We start from the raw sequence: 7,671 nt of genomic DNA, 5'->3' as shown, positions 1-7,671 counted from the left end.
GGCATTTTCGTTTTTGTTTCAGGACAAATGGCAGCGCCTGTACTGTGCACTCTGTGCTCCTGCACGTCTCTATTCTGTAAGGGTTTTTTTGTAAAATGTTGCAATTTCACTGACTGACAGAATGATGGTGTTTGCATTAGAGAGGGGCATCATCCAGGTTTGTTTTAAATGTTTACAAGGAATGAATGATCTAGATGCCAGCAGATTGTTTAACATCGATGGTGAAAGCTGATTTATAGAATAAGTGTGCAATTAATGATTGGGATTAGGATTTTTTCCTAAAAGAGATTGATATGTGGAATAGCGTTTCAGATAAATTAGTTAATGCTGTGTCCAGTAACATCTTAAAATGGATTGAATACCTGGTTAGAAAAAAGACAGAGTCATACATACAGCTAGAGAAGATTGGGACCCTGGAGACCTCGCAGCAGGGAAGGTAGCTAGTCATGGACTTATGTTGCATTACTCTGATAGTCCAGTGACTAACCATCAGATGTGGCCCAGAAGGTTGCAGGTTTCATTCCTTGTCCATGCTGAAATAGCTTATCTCAGCCAGGGTGGCTTTAGAGGTGCTACAGTAGTGCCCCCAATGTAGAAGGGAAAAGTCAGCAGGATTCTCAGTACTGACCACTTTCCCCTCATAGAAAGTCCTTGTGCGTGGAGGATGAGGGGGGAAGGACAAGATCAAGGTCAGCTGTGATGCCCCCCATGCCTGATTACCCAGTTCAAACTTGGGGGATGAAATTGTTCTTGGGTAGTGGCGCAAAATGGGCCACAGTGAGTGGGCAGCCCTTTCACACCCCACCCATTGAACTCAATGGGAAAGAAAACCGGACAAAGTGTAAAACGAGTTGTGTGTTGCTGACCAAGACCAATTTCCCTTCCTCGTTGTATAGACTCACACATGCAATGATCAGTTAGGTGAGGTACTGGAGGACTACTCGCAGACCATGGAACAGTAATTAGTGCCTTTAAGAGAAAAGGGGAGAATATTGAGAAACAAAGTGACATGTGTATACTATAAAGGAGCTTACAGTGGTCCATCCTCACTATGACTGTAGAAAAGGCTTGTGTAATTATAGTGGACCAGAGTGAAACCGAGGAGAAAGTAACCATGAGTCACACTGGCATCAACTGCTGGACTCTAGATAATATTATTGCACTTTTGCAGCATCCATTTTATCAAGATGTCTCAAAGCGCTTCACATACGAACATAAGAAAATGACAGAAAGGAAAGAAACCCACTGGTCCATCTAGCCTGTCCCATATAGCTGTGATGCCTGGTCCATCACAATACAGATACTGCCCAACCACCCAGAGCCATGTAATCTCCTGGGAAAGGTGAAAAACAAGATAAAAGCCCAGGCCAGTGGGGAAAAAACTGGAAAATTCCTCTTCAATCCCTTTAGACAATCAAAACTAGTCTAGGAGATCAACTAGACCCTGATTTATATTATGGGATACCTACCTGTTGGAATAATTCCTTTTTTATCCTTTGAACAGATCCGTAAAGCTAGAGACAGTAATATGTCTGAGAATTAACTTCATTTATTCTTTCTTCAAAACATTTATCCTTTAACATTTAATACAGAATAGTACACATTAGCCTCACATCTGAAACTATCTGTGCAGGGAACTTCTAGGGGGAAATCGCGAGAATGGCTTATCCAAGCCTTTTTTTAATATTTCAAAATATCCAAGCCTTTTTTTAATATTTCAAAATATCCAAGCCTTTTTTTAATATTTCAAAATATCCAAGCCTTTTTTTTCCCAAAAAATATACTTTATTCATTAAATTTGCAGCAATACATACAATACAGTTGTCATATCACATTTCAAATGCACACAATACAGATTATACAATTTGTAGGTTACATCAAGTACAGTTCAATTAACACATTGTACATAATTACAGTTCATGACACTCTCGGGTTCCTCATTGCATTACACTCAATACAGATTATTGATTACAGATTCATTACAGGTACATTACATCAATTTGAATTTTTCATTCTGCCCGAGGGGATTTTTCCCTGATTGTAGCCCCTCGGTATACAATGGCGGGAAGGCTCTAAACGGTTGCCTTTCCCCACAGAGCCTTTGCGGCGGCTGCACCCAGCTTTGGGGACAGCCTATTCACATACCTGTTCCTGTCGGCAAAGCAAAAGTTCCTACTCAGTCAAATGTTGCAGCTCTTTTTATACCATTTTGTACTTCCAGGAGGATGCAACACCATTGGGTGTTTTATGACCCCAGTTCTTTGAACAGATCCTAGACAGGGATGAGAAGCCTCATGTCTTTTCATACCATACTGTAACTTCCTATTATTACTTTTCCCGAACCATAGCTTTGTTGTACAAGCCTTTGATGTATGCTCTGTGGCAACCTATTGTCTTTTATATTGCAGCAATCTCCTTTCTTACATTCCCCCTTGCTGTGACCAAAAGCCTGTGTTTTAAAAGCTTATGTGTTTTAATCCGAACAACCCTTTGAGTTCCACATTATCCACCTAACTTATTTATTTAATAACCTATACGTGCCTATCCTTTTCTGTATAAAAGTGATATAAAAACATATCTATATTCTTGTGTGAGGTGATCTCTGCCCCAGGCAGAAGCAGGTCCAGACCAGTCTTGAAGGAATTCACTGAATCAGCATTTGCAGCATGAGCAGACAGCCAATTCTCTGGGAAAAGAAGAATCTCCTAATATCCAACCTCGTTCTGCCCTTACATGACTTGTAAACCTGACCCCTGGTTCTCCCTAAACTATTCAGTTGAAATAATTGGTCCAAACGGACACAATCTAGTCCCTTCATTATTTTATAAATAACCGCTAATGCCGCAAGATTCTATTTTATTCAGAAACCTCTTGTGATGTACCTTAGCAAAATTTTTCTGAAAATCCAGGTAGACAATGTCTACCAGGTTACTCTCATCAATTAACACGGTGACTTCTTCAAAAAAATTCAATCAGATTCGTAAGACAGGATCTTCTTTTCCAGAAGCTGTGTTGGGTGTCCCTGATAAGGCGTTCTCTATCTAAGTGGTCATATAACCTTTGCAGAACTCATGACTTTTTCACCCCGCCTCACTCCTCCCTTTACAGAATGTTCGAGTCAGGTGAAAGACTTTAGAATTGATTTCCCATTGGCTATAGACCCAAGATGCCAGTGGAGATATAATCGAACATGAGAATGAACATGCACACAAGATGAAGGTACTTTAGGAGTTCTGGAACAATTACATTTTGATTTGGAGGTATGGCCTAGTCAGCCAATGGATGTTGGAACTATTTTTCAGATGTTATGTCAGAAATTTATGGTATGTAGTGTGACTCATAGCATTGTCATTTAGTGTGGGATTATATTCCCTTTCTTTTTTATTCTTGCAATGTTTTAATTCATTAAAAAGGGCAAAAACATACATTTTGTGAAATCACTGTGCAGGATGCTGTTTGGAAATCAAGATAATTTTCTATCATCCCTATAGTTTGATTGGGTCAGGTGGGGGATCAAGGTTTCTCAACACATTGTGAGGGGTGTTGCAGGGTTTCAGAAGCTGTGTTGGGTGTCCCTGATAAGACATTCTTTATCTAAGTGGATCATAAAAGGCATCCCTAATGATTTCTTCAAGCATCTTGGCTATCATTGAAGTCAAATTAACGGGCCTATAATTACCCCACACTATAAATTACTTTTTCTTTTTTTTAATGTGACTATTGCTATGCAGACAAACACAGCAGTAAATATCACAGCAACAGTTGTATTCATTATTGGATGTTCAACAGTACTGGCTACTCTTAGGACATAAACATGCTGAGGTACGTTCACCTTTGCAGAACTCATGACTTTTTCACCCCGCCTCACTCTTCCCTTTACAGAATGTTCGAGTCAGGTGAAAGACTTTAGAATTGATTTCCCATTGGCTATAGACCCAAGATGCCAGTGGAGATATAATCGAACGTGAGAATGAACATGCACACAAGATGAAGGGACTTTAGGAGTTCTGGAACAATTACATTTTGATTTGGAGGTATGGCCTCGTCAGCCAATGGGTGTTGGAACTATTTTTCAGATGTTATGTCAAAAATTTATGGTATGTAGTGTAAATCAAGCATTGTCATTCAGCGTGGGATGATAGTCCCTTTCTTTTTTTGTTCTTGCAATGTTTTAATTCATTAAAAAGGGCAAAAACATACATTTTGTGAAATCACTGTGCAGGGCCCTGTTTGGAAATCAAGATAATTTTCTATCATCCCTATAGTTTGATCGGATCAGGCGGGGATCAAGGTTTCTCACTACATTGTGACAGGTGTTGCAGGATTGGGTTGTTATCCTTTAAGGGGCTTTACAAGGGCATTGTTAGCTCGTGGACCGTCCTCCCACTCCCCACAGTGAAATGGACCATTCTTATCTTCTTGGGGAGTGGTCTGGGTCTGTACTGGCTTGTCTAGATTTCGGGCGGGCTGGGTTAAAATCAGGGCATGTTGGCCATCACAGCCGAACCCGATCTTGTCATCACTCACCATCTACACACACAGCGTAGCAATCAGAAGTAGGCATCCGGGTTGATTTTTCTGTTCCTAGTCCATGCGGCACTGTTACAAATTCGAATTTGCCGTAGGTACCTTCTATGTTTCCGTGGTATTAATCACTCCCATAAGCAATCTGTGCACCTTACTTTTATGGAAGTAACTCACACTGTCTTATATCTACTTGTACAATAGTAGAACCCAGAGGTGTAAGACTAATACCCCCTCGTGACCTGAAATGGGATCCATATCATTTGTATGTGTCTTCAATCCCTCTGAAGGCAGAGTAAGGTCACATGTAGTTTGATTCGAATCATTATTTTATTCCACAGTAAGGTGAGATGTAAAGAGCAACAGGGGTGATCAGAGTCACTTAGTTCAATTAGTACAATTTATGTTCACATAATGATACAAAATAAAGAACAGGCCCACTTTCCCATATTGGTGGGTCGCCTTACTTGACTTGTTGTAAACAATTTTACAACACCAAGTTATAGTCCAGCAATTTTATTTTAAATTCACAAGCTTTCGGAGGCTACCTCCTTCCTCAGGTGAACGATGTGGAAATGAAATCCTCGAAATGAAGTCGCATTTATAATTCACAGAACAATGCTTGGTGAGTACAGACAGTTTTTTCAACTGCCCGTTGCCAAGGCAATCAGTGTGCAGACAGACAGGTGTTACCTGCCAGGTCTCACAGAATATACAAATCACCAAAAAAAACAACAAACAAAAAAAAACAGAGATAGAGAGGTAGAAACATAGAAAAGACAGCAACTGACCCGTTATATTAAAAACAGATAACATTTGTTCGCTGGTGGGGTAACGTGTAGCGTGACATGAACCCAAGATCCCGGTTGAGGCCGTCCTCATGGGTGCGGAACTTGGCAATCAATTTCTGCTCGACGATTTTGCGTTGTCGTGTGTCTCGAAGGCCGCCTTGGAGTATGCTTACCTGAAGGTCGGTGGCTGAATGTCCTTGACTGCTGAAGTGTTCCCCGACTGGGAGGGAACCCTCCTGTTTGGCGATTGTTGCGCGGTGTCCGTTCATCCGTTGTCGCAGTGTCTGCATGGTCTCGCCAATGTACCATGCTCTGGGGCATCCTTTCCTGCAACGTATGAGGTAGACAACGTTGGCCGAGTCACAGGAGTATGAACCATGCACCTGGTGGGTGGTGTCCTCTCGTGTGATGGTGGTATCTGTGTTGATGATCTGGCATGTCTTGCAGAGGTTACCGCGGCAGGGTTGTGTGGTGTCGTGGACGCTGTTCTCTTGAAAGCTAGGTAATTTGCTGCGAACGATGGTCTGTTTGAGGTTGGGTGGCTGTTTAAAGGCGAGTAGTGGAGGTGTGGGGATGACCATAGCGAGGTGTTCGTCGTCATTGATGACATGTTGAAGGCTGCGGAGAACATGGCGTAGTTTCTCCGCTCCGGGGAAGTACTGGACGACAAAGGGTACTCTGTTGGTTGCGTCCCGTGTTAGTCTCCTGAGGAGGTCTATGCAATTTTTTGCTGTGGCCCGTCGGAACTGTCGATCGATGAGTCGAGCGTCATATCCCGTTCTTACTAGGGCGTCTTTCAGCGTCTGTAGGTGTCCATCGCATTCCTCCTCGTCTGAGCAGACCCTGGTACCACGGTTGCAACCACAGGGAAGTCTATCGTCAATTTGTCCGACCACACCCTTCAACCAGACGAAATCGAAGTTCTCAGCCGAGGGCTCAATTTCTGCCCCACTACCAAAATGGACCCCACTAGTCTCGCGGCAGACACAGAGGAATTCGTCAGGAAAATGAGGCTCCGGGAATTCTACCACAAACCACAAAGTTTCAGCAGCGAACCCAATGAGACAATCGACGATCCGGAACAGCAGACAGAGGGATCCGCGGTACAGCAACCGAAGAGGAAAGAGTCAAACTGGACTCCTCCAGAGGGTCGCTGCCCTCAGCTGGACATGTATGCTCAAGCTGTCATGAAATGCGTCAATGCCAGATTCATCAGCCGCACTCAGAAGACAGTCCAGAATGTCACCCGAGCACAACGCAACGCCATCAACGCTCTCAAGACCAACCGCAACATTGTCATCAAACCAGCGGACAAAGGAGGAGCCATAGTCATACAGAACAGAACGGACTATTGCAAAGAAGCATACCGACAACTGGACAACCAGGAACACTACAGACGGTTACCCACAGACCCGACCAAAGAACACACCCACCAGCTCAACAAACTGATCAAGACCTTCGATCCAGACCTTCAAAGCATCCTACGCACTCTCATCCCACGTACTCCCCGCGTGGGAGACTTCTACTGCCTCCCAAAGATACACAAAGCCAACACACCCGGACGTCCTATCGTATCAGGCAACGGAACCCTGTGTGAGAACCTCTCTGGATACATCGAGGGCATCCTGAAACCCATCGTACAGGGAACCCCCAGCTTCTGTCGCGACACTACAGACTTCCTACAAAAACTCAGTAGCCACGGACCAGTTGAACCAGGAACACTTCTCACCACGATGGACGTCTCGGCACTCTACACCAGTATCCCCCACGATGACGGCATCGCTGCGACAGCATCAATACTCAACACCAACAACAGCCAATCTCCGGACGCCATCCTACAACTCATCCGCTTCATCCTGGATCACAATGTCTTCACCTTCAATAACCAGTTCTTTACCCAAACACACGGAACAGCCATGGGGACCAAATTCGCACCCCAATACGCCAACATTTTCATGCACAAGTTCGAGCTGGACTTCTTCACTGCACAAGACCTCCAACCAACACTATACACCAGATACATCGACGACATTTTCTTTCTATGGACCCACGGCGAAGAATCACTGAAGAGACTACACGATAACATCAACAAGTTCCATCCCACCATCAAGCTCACCATGGACTACTCCTCAGAATCAGTTTCTTTCTTGGACACACGAATCTCCATCAAAGACGGGCACCTCAGCACCTCACTCTACCGCAAGCCCACGGACAACCTCACGATGCTCCACTTTTCCAGCTTCCACCCTAACCACGTCAAAGAGGCCATCCCCTATGGACAGGCCCTGCGAATACACAGGGTCTGCTCAGACGAGGAGGAACGCGATGTACACCTACAGACGCTGAAAGACGCCCT

Source organism: Heptranchias perlo, chromosome 34 (genome assembly GCF_035084215.1).
Source record: "Heptranchias perlo isolate sHepPer1 chromosome 34, sHepPer1.hap1, whole genome shotgun sequence".
Classification (NCBI taxonomy): Eukaryota; Metazoa; Chordata; class Chondrichthyes; order Hexanchiformes; family Hexanchidae; genus Heptranchias; species Heptranchias perlo.
Note: the sequence above shows the minus strand (reverse complement) of the source record.